General features: G+C 40.2%; 1 non-coding gene across 1 annotated transcript; it reads right to left on the bottom strand.

The window, feature by feature from the left end:
* Nucleotides 1-4,956: 4,956 nt before the first annotated feature.
* Nucleotides 4,957-5,063, bottom strand: LOC111764323 (U6 spliceosomal RNA). The gene has a single exon (XR_002796959.1). It is a non-coding gene; the product is annotated as a U6 spliceosomal RNA (small nuclear RNA).
* Nucleotides 5,064-16,076: the final 11,013 nt, after the last annotated feature.

Genomic DNA, 16,076 nt, shown 5'->3' with positions numbered 1-16,076 from the left:
TGTATGATTGTTTTCGTTTTTTTCTGTAGGTCTCCATTCTTTTCTATTCTTCTAAGGCTGTCTTACCCATTTCAATAAGGTAGCCAGTTTTTGTTTTTGACTTGCTTGTTTAAATGTACAGTCTTTTACTTTTCCTAGAATGCTGCCTTCCTGGTGAAAAATTCTAAAACACAACAGGGTTTCTACTCCTTCCTGACTCATGGCATTTAACAAGGAATGTTCTGCTAGTCTTTGTGGGATGGGGCCAGCAGCAGGAGAGGAAAGTGGGAGGAAAAAGCATTGTGTCCCTGGGGGCCTTCCCTGAGAGCTAAAATACACTGAGAAATTGTTCAAATTATAATGAGCCATTTTATAGTATAACTTTGCTAATTCAGATGTTATCAGCTCAAGAGCCAAAATTTGACCTGCTCTTCTAAGCTCCATGCATTCCCTCCTAGAAAGATGTTATAGTGATGTTGGAGCAGGAAGTGGTGGCTAGGAGTTTTGAGGAAAGAGCCCCTTTACTCAGCTTCCTCTGGGATCCAACCCTATAGTAGCCTACATCAGCTGTACACACCAAGGAAATTTAATTCAAACCAATTATCCTGTAGGCATTTGGTAGGTATTAAAGTGATTTCTGCCTCTTGCTGTGGGGAAGAAATTTGGTGAGCCATAAGTTGTGGCTTCTAATTGTTTTAAGAATAAGTCCCAATATGTGCACACAAGGCCCTCTGCTATCTGCCCCTACTTACCTCGCCAGGCACTCTCCTCTTCTATTCCCAGGTCCTTAAATGTACCATTCCCTCTGTGTGCCTTTGCGTATATTGTTCCATCTGCCACCTGCAAGACTCCCTTGTAGTTTCCACAGCTTTCTTTGCTGACTTCTGAAGAGAGGTCACTGATCTGTTCACTCAAGTTATCATCCCATACTTTCCCTCTTTGTTACACTCATCACACTTCTACTTAACCTGCTTCATGCCTGTTCTCACAAATGTGATTGTCTTGTTCCTTGGGGGCATGCCTGCCACTAATGCATGGTCCACACGAGTTTGGTCAGTTATGTTGCATCAAAGCTTGGAAGGATGGGTTGAAGTGCAGGTGATTGGTAGAAGTAAACATGTTCCTTAAGAATTCACCTGCTATTAGAGACTGAGTACATCTTTCAAAGCCCAGCTTCAAGTCCAACATGTACATCAAGGCTTTGGAAAACCCACCATCAAATACAATCTCTTTCCCGTATACCCACAGCCACTTGTTTTTCCTCTTTGAGTACTCCATGAAAGGCAGTGGAAAAAAGGATTTAGAAGTTAGGCTACATGCACAGTGCTGATGTGCGCAAAGAGTGCCGTGCCACGCAGGGTGTCCCCCGCGTAGTGGAACCCCACACTTAAGGAGTGCGCCCCGTGAGGAGAGCCACCCAGTGTGAAAGAAAGTGCAGCCTGCCCAAGAATGGCGCCGCACACATGGAGAGCTGACACAAGATGACGCAACGAAAAGAAACACAGATTCCCGTGCTGCTGATAAAAGATAGAAGTGGTCACAGAAGAACACACAGCAAATGGACAGAGAGAGCAGACAGTGGGGGAATTAAAAAAAAAAAAGTCTAGAGTGGCCATGTCAGGACTTAGTAGGTATCCATGGGAAGTTACATAACATTTTTGCAGGACTCTCTGGTGGGTCCAACAAGGTATGTTACTGTACCTAGCACAGTGATTTGCACATGATAATTGCTGGGATAAGTTAACCAGTTTGTATATGTGGCAATGTATGTTTCTGTCTTTTTGAGTAGACTGTTCAAATTCCTGTAGTAGAGAGAATGAGCACATTGCCTGAGATACACATGCATAATAAGATACACATGCATTGGATTATATCTGCAGCAGCTATGAGCTAAAGTAACTGGAACCTAAACCTCCACTGTCCTACTCTTTTCTACAGCTTTCTTCTGTTCTGCTTTAAAAAATATAAGAGGTTCCCATATATCCCACTTCCCGTCCTCCCACTCCTCCCACATCCACAACCTAACACCTTGCTCTTCTTGAAAAGTGATTTTTCTTGAAAAGTGTATTTACATGGAGCTTAGGGGCAGCAATGTGGTTGTTTCAAAGCTGTATTTGCATATCTCGAAAAAAAGTCTGTTGTCCGTATCAAAGAATGGAATGGGAGGACCTCCAAGGACCCATTAGTGTCACCATTGCGTTTCTACCTTGTATTTTTCCCCCCATTCCCAGTGCCTTAACTCTCTTAACCTTTTTACTCTATTTTCATTCTTGGAAAATAAGTCGTATTTCCTCTAGTGTAATGCTCTTTTGTGGCAAAAGCCATAGCTATCTGTTAGTTATAGGACAGAGATTTCAAAACTGAAATTCTTACCACAGAGGGAATATAAATGAATGAAGGGAGACTGGTGGGGAACTGGGGATATTGGAGAGACCACCCTCTGTCTAAACAAGACAGGCAATGCAGCTCCTGCTAGCTGCTGCTAATTAAATATGAGCCCACTGTAGCCTTTTAATCCTGTTTCTCAAAAGAAACTAAAAATGCAGTTATTTATATATAATCCATGTTGGCAACTGATTTAACATGCATACACAAACAAAATCTGGACCAAACAAACCGCGTTTAAAGGCCAGAATGGGTTCTTAAGGCATACGTTTGCAATTTCTAGATTGAAATACATTTTCACTTGGTTTGTGGATGCAATTTGAAATTTGTTAAAAAAAAATGTCTCCCTTAAAAATCTAACATGGGGGCAGCGGACTTGGCCCAGTGGTTAGGGCTTCCGTCTACCACATGGGAGGTCCACGGTTCAAACCCTGGGCCTCCTTGACCCGTGTGGAGCTGGCCCATGCGCAGTGCTGATGCGCGCAAGGAGTGCCGTGCCTCGCAGGGGTGTCCCTCACGTAGGGGAGCCCCACACGCAAGGAGTGCGTCCGGTAAGGAGAGTCGCCCAGCGCAAAACAAAGCTCAGCCTGCCCAGGAATGGCGCTGCACACACGGAGAGCTGACACAACAAGATGACACAACAAAAAGAAACACAGATTTCTGTGCTGCTGACAACAACAGAAGCGGACAAAGAAGACACAGCAAAATAGACACAGAGAACAGACAACCGGTGCGGGGGGGGGGGGGGAGGGGAGAGAAAATCTTTAAAAAAATAATCTAACGAAGAGCAGGAAAAAGAACATTTTTCATAGCTACAATAACAACTGGAATTCAGATAGATACGGAAAGTTCTAGTAAACTGAGTCCACAGACTTCTGGTACCCTACCACACATCTACTCAACCTTGCCTCTAATTTTGATTGTGGTAGGCAGTTTCACATAACCTTCAACTCACTTTGTTCCATTTCTCTAAGATTCTTCCACTGAGGTCTTCACACAATCCCCCAAACTTTTTTTCCTCCTAAGAGCTTTTTTGATATATAATCTACATACCATAAAATTCACCCTCTCAAATTATACAATTCAGTGGTTTTAGTATTTTGCAGAATTGTGCAACCATCACTAAAACCAGATTTTAGAGTCCTTTTATTGTGCCAAAAAAGAATCCCCATGCCGTTAGTAATTCCCTGTTTTGCCCCTTCTCAAAGCTTCTGGCAATAACCTGCTTTTTGTCTCAATGAGTTTGCCTATTCGGAAATTTCATATAAATAAAATCATATAGTAAGTGGCCTTTTGTGACTGGCTTCTTTCACTTAGCATAATGTTTTCAAGGATCATCCGTGTTGTAGAATGTATCAGTATTTCATTTATTTTTATGACTGAATATTCCATTAAATGGATATACCATATTTTGTTTATCCCCTCATTCAGTTGATGGACATTTGGTTTATTTCCACTTTTTGGCTATTATGAATAATGCTGCTATGAACATTTGTGTACAAATTTTTGTGTTGACATGTTTCATTTCTTTTGGGTATATACATAGGAGTAGAATTGCCACACTTGCTATTGTCTGTCTTTTAAAATTAAAACCATCCTAGAGGATGTGAAGTAGTCTATTTCATTGTGGTTTTGATTTGCATTTCTCTAATGACTAGTGATGTTGTACTAACATCCAAAGTCAGTTATTTACCTCTCTATGAATGTCTGCAAATATATACTCGCCCACTCAGCAAAAATACATTGGACATTGGTTACACAGAAGGTGCTGGAAGATAGAAATGTATATAAGGTTCCTAAGCAGATTACCTGAATTATTCTCCATGCACAAGCTCATCCCTGGCTGTGGACCCACCCCATCTTACTGGCCCAGTTCTCAGAACCTCCTGGTCTTACTCATCCCCTCAGCTGTCCTTGCCCTTTATATAGAAATTATCCTAGGCGTCCTTCTAAAGGATATATGAATGTAAGCAAATAAGCACATTTGTTTAATGGAAGTAAATTGCTGTGGGAAACACAGAGGTGACTTTGAAATAAAAAAGTGGAAACCATTTAGTGAATTTCAATGCTATATAGGTTTTTAATGTTTGCTACAATAAGTAACAGGGAATGAAAGTAGGCTTTTAACTGATGAGAGACATGATAAAAATGATGTTTGAGGGTACTACCCAGGCATCAGTGTTTAAGATAAATACATATATTTGAACAGTTTCAGAGTTATGAAAAATAAAATGCAGCTTTATATTTAGTGACTCAGTGCTGAAAGGAAAAAAAATTGTGTGTGATGAAGGTGCTTAGAAAATCAAAGGGAATACAGTTAGAGATTTTATGAATGAGAGGTAGGAAAGCCATGGATCCTTCTTTTTTTTTTTTTTTTTTTTATTTTTTTAATTTTTTTATTTTTTATTGACTTTGTAATAATATTACATTAAAAATATATATGTGAGGTCCCATTCAACCCCACCCCCCCCACCCCTCCTCTCCCCCCCCCCAACAACACTCGTTCCCATCATCCTGACACATCCATTGGACTTGGTAAGTACATCTTTGGGCACCTCTGCACCTCATATACACTGGTTCACATCATGGCCCAAAAATATGGAACGCTTCATGAATTTGCGTGTCATCCTTGCGCAGGGGCCATGCTAATCTTCTCTGTATCGTTCCAATTTTAGTATATGTGCTGCCGAAGCGAGCACGCCATGGATCCTTCTTAATCTCAAACTTAAGCATAGCAAGTAAACCAAAACATTTCCAGTTGGTTGAAACCAAGAGAAGTCCAGGAACTCAGACCAGCCTTTGGCCGGCAGGTCACATTCCATGAACAAGCCTTTGCTTTTGGACAGATAATGCAAGCAGTCCCTAACATTTAGTGGCTGACATGGAGCTCCTGGAAATTACTACTCCTGCTCTTGGGCTTTGTGTCACTTGCCTCATTTTCCTTTTCGTATGGAGGAAAAGTCACAGAAGGGGAAGGCTCCCCCCTGGCCCAACTCCCCTTCAAAGCATTGGGAATATGCTGCAACTAAACCCAAGAACATCCCTGCATCTTTCTCTAAGGTACGGGATTTCGTTGGGAGATGGTCATCTCCAGGTAAGGGGCATCATCATCTCCAAGCTCTGCATCTCAGACTGCTGCAGGCTGGCTTTGTCTCATTCTTTCTTAGTTCTGTTGATCACTGAGGCACTACGGGTATCTATTTCTGTATTACAAGACAGATATCTTCTCTGAACTGTATCACTTTAGAGCAGGTAGTGGGGGGTGTTGACCTGAACTGAAATATTGGTTGAATTCTAATGAATGAGAGCGTTCTGAGAACATATTTTAATTGAAAGGCTTTCAGTCTTCTCAGCATATAATACCAAAAGGCAATGAACAGAAATCATTTGGATAGATGTCCTGATTCTGCCTCTTACTAGTTGTGTGAGTTTAATCAGGTTACTCAATCCCTGCTTCTTCACCTGTGGATGGGAATAATAATATTTCCAAGTTCATGAAGTTATGTAGACTTATTGAGCTAATGCATTCAAATTAGTAGAGCAATGCCCAGAAAATGTAATAAGTGTCCTTTTATAGGGTCATTATTATTTTACACTAAATGATCTGTGGAAGGCTTTATCATTCTCCCTCTAAAAAGTGATCCCCACTCCACCAACATTCTGCTCTGATGCAGCCCAGCCCTGCTACCAAGAATGGCATTCATCTCTTGAAATACTCTTTGGAGAAAAGATAATGCTTCCATGAGTTCATTGTGCAAAAAAACATTCTACAGGAGACACGAAACAGTACTGGAAATTTCTTCTCTGACAACAATAAATAATCAGTTTGGTAAACATTTAATGAGCCTATGCTTTTTGGCAAGCTCTCTCTTAGACTCTAGGAACACTGCAATGAGCAAAGAGGTAAAAACCCCTTCCTTCACCTAACTTATTTTCTAGTGAGGGGGAATCAGGCAATAAATAAAATAAATTGGTAAAATAGTAATATAGAGTACCTTAGAAATTATAAATTCTATGGAGAAAAATAATGTAGAGATGGGGAACAAAGGTTAAAGTTTAAATAGTTTCCATGGAAGACTTCACTGAAAAGGTGAAGCAAAGAGTTGAGGGAGATAACAGAGAAAGCCAGATAGCCACTAGTCTGACCTGAAGGAAAAGCATTCCAGGCAAAGGAAACGAGCTCAAGAACTCCATGGCAGAAAGTACCTGGTGTATCCAAGGAACAGAGCATGTCAGTATGGATGACAGAAGGTGAGAAAAGGAGTATAAGAAGGACATAAAATTAAAGAAGTTCCGAGGGTCAGACCATGTAGTATTTCATGGGCTGTTATAAGAACTTTAGCTTTTACTCCAAAAAAGATAAGAAATCACTGGAGACTTTTGAGTTGGAGTAACATGGTGTGATTTGTATTTTAGCCAGATCAGTCTGGAAACATAGTTGAGAGTAGAATATAACTAAGAGAGTCTTCTCAGTAATAATCTGCGAGAGATGATGGTGACTTGAACCATTGTAAGAACAGAGGTGGGGGGAAATGGTTAGACTAATTATTTTGAGAAGATAGAGTCAAGAGGATTTGCTGATAATACATTGGATATGGGGTTTGAAATAAAGAGAAGATTTTGTTTGCTGGAAGGAAGGTAGGAAAAAGTGGGATATCAAGAGCCTAATGTTGTATATATTAAGCATCTGAGCAGACGTGAGTAAACAGTTGACTATATAGGTTAACAGTTTAGGGGATCAGCCCAGACTACATATGTAAATTGGGGAGTCATAATATACAATATATTTAAAGCCATGAAACTGGATGGATTCATGTAGTGAATGTGTTTAGCTAAAGAAGAGAAGAGGACTGAGGACTAAGCCCTAAGTCCTGGGTTTCCTCAATGATTAGAGGTCAGCAGGATGAGGAGGAACCCACAAAGTGGACTGTGCATGAGAAGCCAGACAAGAATCCCAGGAGAATATGGTGTACTGGATTATAAAGGAAGAATATATTTCAAGGAGGTTTTTTTTTTAAGATTTATTTTTTATTTCTCTCCCCCCCCCCCCCCCCCAGTTGTCTGTTCTCTCTGTCCATTCGCTGTATGTTCCTCTGTGACCACTTCTATCCTTATCAGTGGCACTGGGAATCTGTGTTTCTTTTTGTTGTGTCATCTTGTTGTGTCTGCTTTCTGTGTGTGCAGAACCATTCTTGGGCACGCTGCACTTTCTTTTGCACTGGGCGGCTCTCCTTACAGGGCGCACTCCTTGCGCGTGGAGCTCCCCTATGGGGGGGACACCCCTGCGTGGCACAGCACTCCTTGCGTGCATCAGCACTGCACATGGGCCAGCTCCACACAGGTCAAGGAGGCCTGGGGTTTGAACCGCAGACCTCCCATGTGGTAGGCAGATGCCCTATCCATTGGGCCAAGTCTGCTTCCCTCAAGGAGTATTTTAACCATCCCAAATACCAAAAATTGGTCAAATAAAATGAGATTTAGCAAGGTGGCCATTTTCATTGGTCATAAAAGCAGTTTCAGTGGAGTGATATTAGCAAAATCGTCACTGGTGTGCTTTCACAAGAAAACAATGTTTTGAGGAGTGACACTTGCCAGATTTTCTCTAGGTTCTTGGCTAAGCTACAAGAAATGAATTTTAAGTACAAGCCAGTTTAGTTAGGCCAGTAATTTTTTAAGGAATGGAGGGAAGAGAAATGGGGAAAAAGAACGATGGGTCCCAGGTAGAGAGGAAAGGGACTGAAAAGAGATAAGGCTGATTTACAGACTACAATTCCCCATTACAGATTACAAATCCCCAGGTTTACTTGCATGCTATTCCAGTTAGAGGAAAAAGGCAAGAACAGGGCCCTTTGGATTTCACATGTGCTTTTTAAAAAAATATTTTATTTTTTATTTATCTCCCCTTCACCCCCATTGTCTGCTCTCTGTGTCCATTTGCTGTGTGTTCTGTGTTCATTTGCATTTCTTGTCAGCGGCACTGGGAATCTGTGTCTCTTTTTATTGCATCATCTTGCTGCATCAGCTCTCCATGTGTGCAGCACCACTCCTGGGCAGGCTGTGCTTCAGTGGCATGGGGTGGCTCTCCTTGCAGGGCACACTCCTTGAGTGTGGGGCTCCCCTACATTGGGGACACCCCTGCGTGGCACAGCACTCCTTGTGCACATCAGCATTGCATGTGGGCCAGCTCACCACATGGGTCAGGAAGCCCTGGGTTTGAACCCTGGACCTCCCATATGTAGGTGGATGCTCTATCAGTTGAGCCAGATCAGCTTCCCCACACTTACTTTTCAAACCATTAATTATTCCTCCCCTTTGCAAATGTCAGGGGAGGAGTCCCAGGTGTTTGCTGTCTTGATTGGTTACCCCACCCATCAATCCCCCAGGAAGACCCAATGATAAGGCCCCTGGAGAATATCTGGGGCTTCTCCTGGCTTCCAGAGGAAATTTCATTCTGAATGGGGGTTCTCATAGGTTCTTCCCGCAGTGATCTTGTGGGTATTTGTGGTCACGTGGGTTTCCCACCAGGTTCCCGATCCATCTATTAATTTCCTAATTTACTAGCCTGCCTCAACATCATGCAAAATTGTGGAGTAGGAAGCTTTAGGGATCCATCTCCCCACCAAAGCAACCAATGAGCTGAAAAAAGTAATTGAGATAAGCTATTTTGCAGCCCTGGGACCTAACTGAACACTTAAAACAACCATGGGAGTGCTTGGTGAAGAAAGGTGCTCTGATCTTATACAAGTGAAATGCTTGCATGAACCTAAGACCATTTCCTATTCATCCACCTCATGGTTGTGAGGATAGTGACCCAGCAATCTGGAGTGGCTAGCTGTTGCCAGAGATAGCAGTGAGGACTTTGTCCTCCAAAAATTGAGGGTTGTGTGTTTTGGTTGGTCTAGTGAATCCCCACAGAACTGGCAGCACTTCCCTTGGATTTGGCCTTCTGAGGCTGTAGCATTTTTCTAGTGGCAGCTATTGGAAGACTTAAAGACATAGTACATCACTTTTTCCTCTTTTTGAAGCCAGACCACTGAAGTAATTTTTGTCAGGTCACTGGCTGACCTCAGAGATAATGAAATGAAAACTTCAGTGGCCACACACAAAAAGAACTCACACATTGCAAAAATAGTGCAGAAAAGGCACAAATGAATGTCTTCATCCCTCAACAAGCAAAACCCAGTCATCCCTGAGGAAGAGAAGAATCAGATTTCCAAAGTTACCATCTTTAATACTCAGATTGTTCAGTTCTCAACAACAAGAATACCTAAAACATACAAAGAAATAGAAAAGAATGGCACATTCACGGGGGAAAAAACAATTTGACAGAAATTATCCCTGAGGGAGCCCAAACATAAAAATTACTAGTTAAAAATATTAAACCAATAGTCTTAAATATGATGAGTGAGCTAAAGGAAACTACAGACTAAGAAGTAAAGGAAATTAGAAAAAGAACATAGATCTAAATGAAGGACATAAACGGTAACTTGAAGGTAGAAGAAGAAAAAAGGAACACTGGTAAAGGTAACTACACAGGTAAATATAAAAGTCAATATTATTGTACTTTTGGTTTGTGATGCCTTTTTTTATTCCATGTGATTTAAAAGGCAAATGCATGAAACACTAATTATAAACCTGTGTGTGATAGAGTAGATGTTATTTCAGTTAGGGTGTGTCCCAACTAAATCAAGTTGGGCTTTAATCTGATTACTGAAGTCCCTTACAAACAGAGTGAAAGTCAGGGAGAGAATTCACAGGCTGCAACCAGAAGCTGGAAGTCAAAGGAATCCAGAAGAGAAAGAGGAATATGCTGCCATATGCATTGCCATGTGGGGAAAAGCCAAGGACTTAGGGTCACCTGTAGCCAGTTTCAGAATGCTGAATTTCATAACTTCTTAGGAGAGAAAGCATTGCATTGTTGACACCTCTATTTTGGACTTCTAGCCTCTAAAACTGTAAGCAAATAAATCCCTATTGTCTAAGCCAATCCACAGTGTGGTATTTCTTTCAGCAGCTAGGAAACTAAAACACTATGTTAACAGGCACACAATGTATGAAGATGAAATCTGAGACAATAGCAATATGAAGGATAGAGATGGAGCTATAAAGGCATATAGAAAATAAATAACGAAATAACGGAAGAAAGTCCATCCTTATCAGAAATCACTTCAAATGTAAATGGTTTAACTCTTCACTTTAAAAGCAGAGATTGGGAGATTGGATTTAAAAAATCATGAGCCATTTTTTATACTATCTACAAGAGACTCATTTTAGGTAATGTGGTGTTTTGGAGCTATTTGTACCCCAGAAAAATAAGTTCTTAAACTTAATTCGTTCCTTTGGGTATGAATCCATTGTAAATAGGACCTCTGGATGAGGTCACTTCAGTTAAGGTATGACCTACCTCAGTCAGGATGGGTCTTAATTCTACTACTGGAGTTCTTTATAACCAGAAGAAATTCAGACATATGGCGAGAAAGCCATAGGAAGCAAGAAGCTGAAGATCAAGGGAACCAGGAAGAGAAGGAGGGGCCAGAAAAGGCTACTACGTGTATTGCCATGTGACAGAGGAGCCCAAGACCAAGGATCACTGGAAGCCAGCCCCAGAATGTAAGTCTTCAGGAAGAAAGCATCACTTTGATGACACCTTCATTTGGACTTTATCTTAGCCTCAAAACTGTGAGCTGATAAATTAGAATTGATTAAGCTAACCCATTGCATGATACTTGCTTGAGCAGCCAAGGAAACTAAAACTGGTACAAAAAGGTTGAAAGTAAAAGGATAGAAAAATATATGCCATGCAAATACTAACCAAAGAAAGCTGATGCAGTAATATTTTCAGATAAAATACACTTTAATTTAAAAAGGTTTACAAGAAACAAAAAAAGCTATTATATATTGATAAAAAAAAGGTTCAGCCCAGTGAGGAGATCTAACAATTATATATATATACCTAACAATAGAGCCCCAAAATATATGAAACAAATATTGACAGAATTGAAGGGGAAAATAGACAATATTGCAATAATAATTGGAGACCTCACTATCAATAATTATCTATTAACAATGGATAGAACAACAAGACGGAAGATCAATAAGGAAATAGAGGAATTGAACAGGACTATATAAGACAGCCTACCCAATAACAGCAAAATACACATTCTTCTCAAGTACACATGAAACATTCCCAAAATTGACCGTTTGTTAAGCCACAAAACAAGTCTTGACATATATTTTTAAAAGATTTATTATTTATTTTTTTATTTCTCTCCCACTTCCCCCCACCAGTTGTCTGCTCTCTGTGTCCATTCGCTGCATGTTCTTCTATGACCACTTCTGTCCTTATCAGTGGCACCAGGAATCTGTGTTTCTTTTTGTTGCATCATCTTGTCGTGTCAGCTCTCCGTGTGTGCAGTGCCATTCTTGGGCAGGCTGCACTTTCTTTCGCACTGGGCGGCTCTCCTTATGGGGCGCACTCCTTATGCGTGGGGCTCCCCTACGTGGGGGACACCCCTGCGTGGCAGGGCACTCCTTGCATCATCAGCACTGCGCATGGGCCAGCTCCACATGGGTCAAGGAGGCCCATGGTTTGAACTGTGGACTTCCCGTGTGGTAGGCAGATGCCCTATCCATTGGGCCAAAGCTGCTTCCCATTAATATATTTTAAAATGTTGAAATCATACAAAGTATCTTTTCTAATCACAACAGAATGAAACTAGGACTCAATTATAGAAGAAAAATGGGAAAATTTAGAAATATAGGAAAATTAACAACACACTCTTAAAACAACCAATGGGTCAAAGAAGAAATCACAAGGGAAATTAGAAAACATAGCCAAATATTCCAAAACGTATGGGATGTCATAAAAACAATGCTAAGAGGAAAATTTATGTGAACACCTACATGAAAAAAACTTAGATCTCAAATCAATAACTTACCTAAATACTTTAGGAAACTAGAAAAAGAATAGCAAACTAAACTCAAAACTAGCAGAAAGAAGGAAATAACAAAGATTAGAGTGGAGATAAATGGAATGGAGAAAAGAAAAGAGAAAAAAATTAAAACAAAAGTTGATTCTTTTAAAAGATCAACAAAACTGATAAGCTTTAGCTAGATTGACAAGAAAAAAGAAGATAGAAATTACTAAAATCAGAAATGAAGATGGGGGGAAACGGACTTTGGCCCAGTGGTTAGGGCATCCGTCTACCACATGGGAGGTCCCCGGTTCAAGCCCCGGGCCTCCTTGACCGGTGTGGAGCTGGCCCATGCGCAGTGCTGATGCGCGCAAGGAGTGCTGTGCCACGCAGGGGTGTCCCCCGCGTAGGGGAGCCCCACGCACAAGGAGTGCACCCGTAAGGAGAGCCGCCCAGCGCGAAGGAGGGAGCAGCCTGCCCTGGAACGGCGCCGCCCACACTTCCCGTGCCGCTGACGACAACAGAAGCGGACAAAGAAACAAGATGCAGCAAAAAGACACAGAAAACAGACAACCGGGGGAGGGGAGGGGAATTAAATAAATAAAAATAAATCTTTAAAAAAAAAAAAAGAAATGAAGATGGGGACATTAGTACCTATTTTATGGAAATAAAAAGGATGGTAAAATAGTATGAACAATTGTATGCCAACAATTGGATAAACTAGATGAAATGGACAAATTTCTAGAACACACAACATATCAAAGCTGACTTAAGAAGAAAAAGAAGTATTTGCAACTTATCTAATAAAATTTATATTTAAAAGAAGAAGAAAGAGAAAATATGAGTAGACCTATAACAAGTAAGGAGACTTAACCCCAACAACAAAAATCCTGGGCCCTGATGGCTTCACTAGGGAATTCTACCAAACATTTAAAGAAGAATTAACACCAGTCCTGCTCAAATTTTTCCAAAAATTTAAAGAAGAAACACTTCCAAACTCATTCTATAAGCCCAGCATTATTCTGAAACCAAAGCTAGACAAAGACACTACAAAACACTACAAGAAAAGAAAACTGTCAACCGTTATCCCTTATGAATATAAATGCAAAGATTCTCAGCAAAAATTGGCAAACAAAATTCAGCAATATATTGAAAAGACTTTATGCCATGACCAAGTGTGATTTATCCCTGGAATACTAGGGCAGTTCAACATACAAAATTCAATCAATGTAATACACCACAAAGCAGAATGAAAGGGAAAAAAAAAACATGATCATCTCAAATGGTACAAAAAAGGCATCTGACAAATACAGCACCTTTCATGATTAAAAACAATAACAAAACACAACTCAAATAGACCAGAAATAGAAGGGAGTTTCCTGAATCTGATAGATGACAATTGAAAGCTTTTACCCTATGAGCAGAAACAAGACAAAGATGCCCACTTTCACCACTTCCCTTCATCAGAGTCCTAGAAGTTGCAGCCAGAGCAAGTAGGCAAGAAAAAGAAATTCAAGGCATCCAAGGCATCCAAATTGGAAAGGAAGAAGTAAAATTTTCTCTATTCACAGATGACATAATCTTTTCATGTAGAAAACCCTAAAGAATCCACAAAATAAAAAAGCTGTTAGAGCTGATAAATGCATTCAGCAAAGTTGCAGGGTACAAAATCAACATGCAAAAATCAGTCATATTTCCATATAGTAGTAGTGCACAATCTGAAAATAAAATCAAGAAAACAATTCAATTTAAAATAGCATCAAAAAGAATAAAATACTTAGGAATAAATTTAACAATGAGGTAAATGATTCATACACTAAAGTCTATAAAACATTTCTTAAAGAAATTAAAGAAGACATAAGTAAATGGGAAGACATTCTACGTTCATGGGTTGAAAGACTTAGTATTGTCAAACTGACAATAGTACCCAAAGTGATATATAGATTCAATACAGTCCCTATCAAAATCCTAGAGGTGTTTTTTTTTTTCAGAAATAGAAAAAAATCCATTAAAATTCATATGGAATTTCAATAGACTCTGAATATACCAAACAATCTAAAAAAATAAGTTGAAAGACTTAACACTTCCTAATTTCAAAACTTAGCTACAAAGCTACTATAAGAAAACAGTGTGGTAGTGGCATAAGGACAGACATATAGATGAATGGAATAAAATCAGAATCTAGCACCCTCACATGTATGGTAAATTGATTTTCAACAAGGACTCCAAGAGCAGTCAGTGGAGGGCAGTCTTTTCAACAAATGATGCTGGGCAAATTGGATATCATATACAAAAGAACAAATTTCAACCCTTATTTTACACCATATACAAAAGTCAACTTGAAATGGATCAAAGGCCTTAATTTAAAAGAGGTAAAAACCATAGAAGTCTTAGAAGAATCTTCTGATCCGTAGTCAGACGCATTATCCATTGCACCACTGGCCCAGCACTATACAGACTAATAATGTAAATCATAATAAAACATAAAACATAGGATAACTAAAAATTTAGAAAATTGTATAGCCTAAAGTATAAACCACAATGTAAACACAAATGTTACCTTGTTTGAAAGCTATTGTCTCAATATCTGTACATCAGTTTCAGTAAATACGGTATGAATATGTTAAGAGATTATTGCTGTGGAAGGGAAAAGGTTTTATATTGGATATGTGGGAGTATTGTATATTGTATATATGAATTACTGTGATCTATAGCTCTTCTGAAGAGAAGCTTAATAGGAAAAAAGAAAAGAAAAAGATAGGATGTAGAATTTTTCCAAATCAATATGTATTCTATATCTATCCTTTAAACTCATGGCTATATTCCATTTTACTATTAAGGGAACCTGGCATTATATTGGGCTTCACTTTTCAGGAAGTTTTGGATCACAGAGTGGTTCAACAATGGCAGCGGAGGAATACTGGTATGGGATATTATTGACAGGGGACATATGGTTGACAGGGAGTTACACAGGGCATGTGTCCAGGGTGCATAGAAATGTTTGGATATACTCATAGTGGAAACAATTAAAAACAACAGCTGGGAGGGTGCTGGGTTCCTGGCTGGGGGGGCTCTGTCGTGGTCCCTAGGGGAGCAGCAGCAGTCCCCCAGGTGCAACGGCAAGGACCAGGAAGGAATGAGGGTCCAACAATGAGCCCCTGATACTAATGACTATGCTTGTGAGCCTATACACCTGAAATAAGAACAAGGCTTAGAGCAGCACTGTGCCTAAGAGTTCCCTCCTGACAGCCTCCGTGTTACTCACATGTGGCCAGTCTCAAAGCCAAACTCAGCATGTAAATGCACTGCCTTCCCCCCAGCATGGGACATGACACCTGGGGATGAGCCTCCCTGGTGCCGAGGGATCACTACCAAGTACCAGCTGATGATGTAACTAGAAAATGACCTTGAATTAAAGGTTCAATGTGGACCAGCAGAATATCCCTGTCTACATATAATAACAGGAGTTAAAAATACTTTTAGACCTAAATTAAGGGGGAAATGGAAAGGACAGTTGAGTTTATATGGCTGTGAGTCTCTAAAAAAGAGTCTGGAGGTTGTCAGAAGGATTGCCCTTATGCACATCTGAGCAGAGTCTCAGAGACAGATAAAGTAGATACAACCCCAGGTATTGGTTCTTTTGAGGGCTAAAGAGACCCACAGGTTTTATGGTCATGGCAGTTCAGTGCCATATCAGTTGGCCCTTCTTTGGAGTTGGTGTTTCTGCGTGATGGAGCTGGACTCAGATGTGATCCCTTTTCACAAGCCTTTCCTGCTACTTTACTGGAATTGTAGTTG

This window comes from Dasypus novemcinctus, chromosome 6 (genome assembly GCF_030445035.2).
Source record: "Dasypus novemcinctus isolate mDasNov1 chromosome 6, mDasNov1.1.hap2, whole genome shotgun sequence".
In the NCBI taxonomy this organism is placed as follows: domain Eukaryota; kingdom Metazoa; phylum Chordata; class Mammalia; order Cingulata; family Dasypodidae; genus Dasypus; species Dasypus novemcinctus.
Note: the sequence above shows the minus strand (reverse complement) of the source record. Positions and strands in the feature narration are given on the sequence as shown.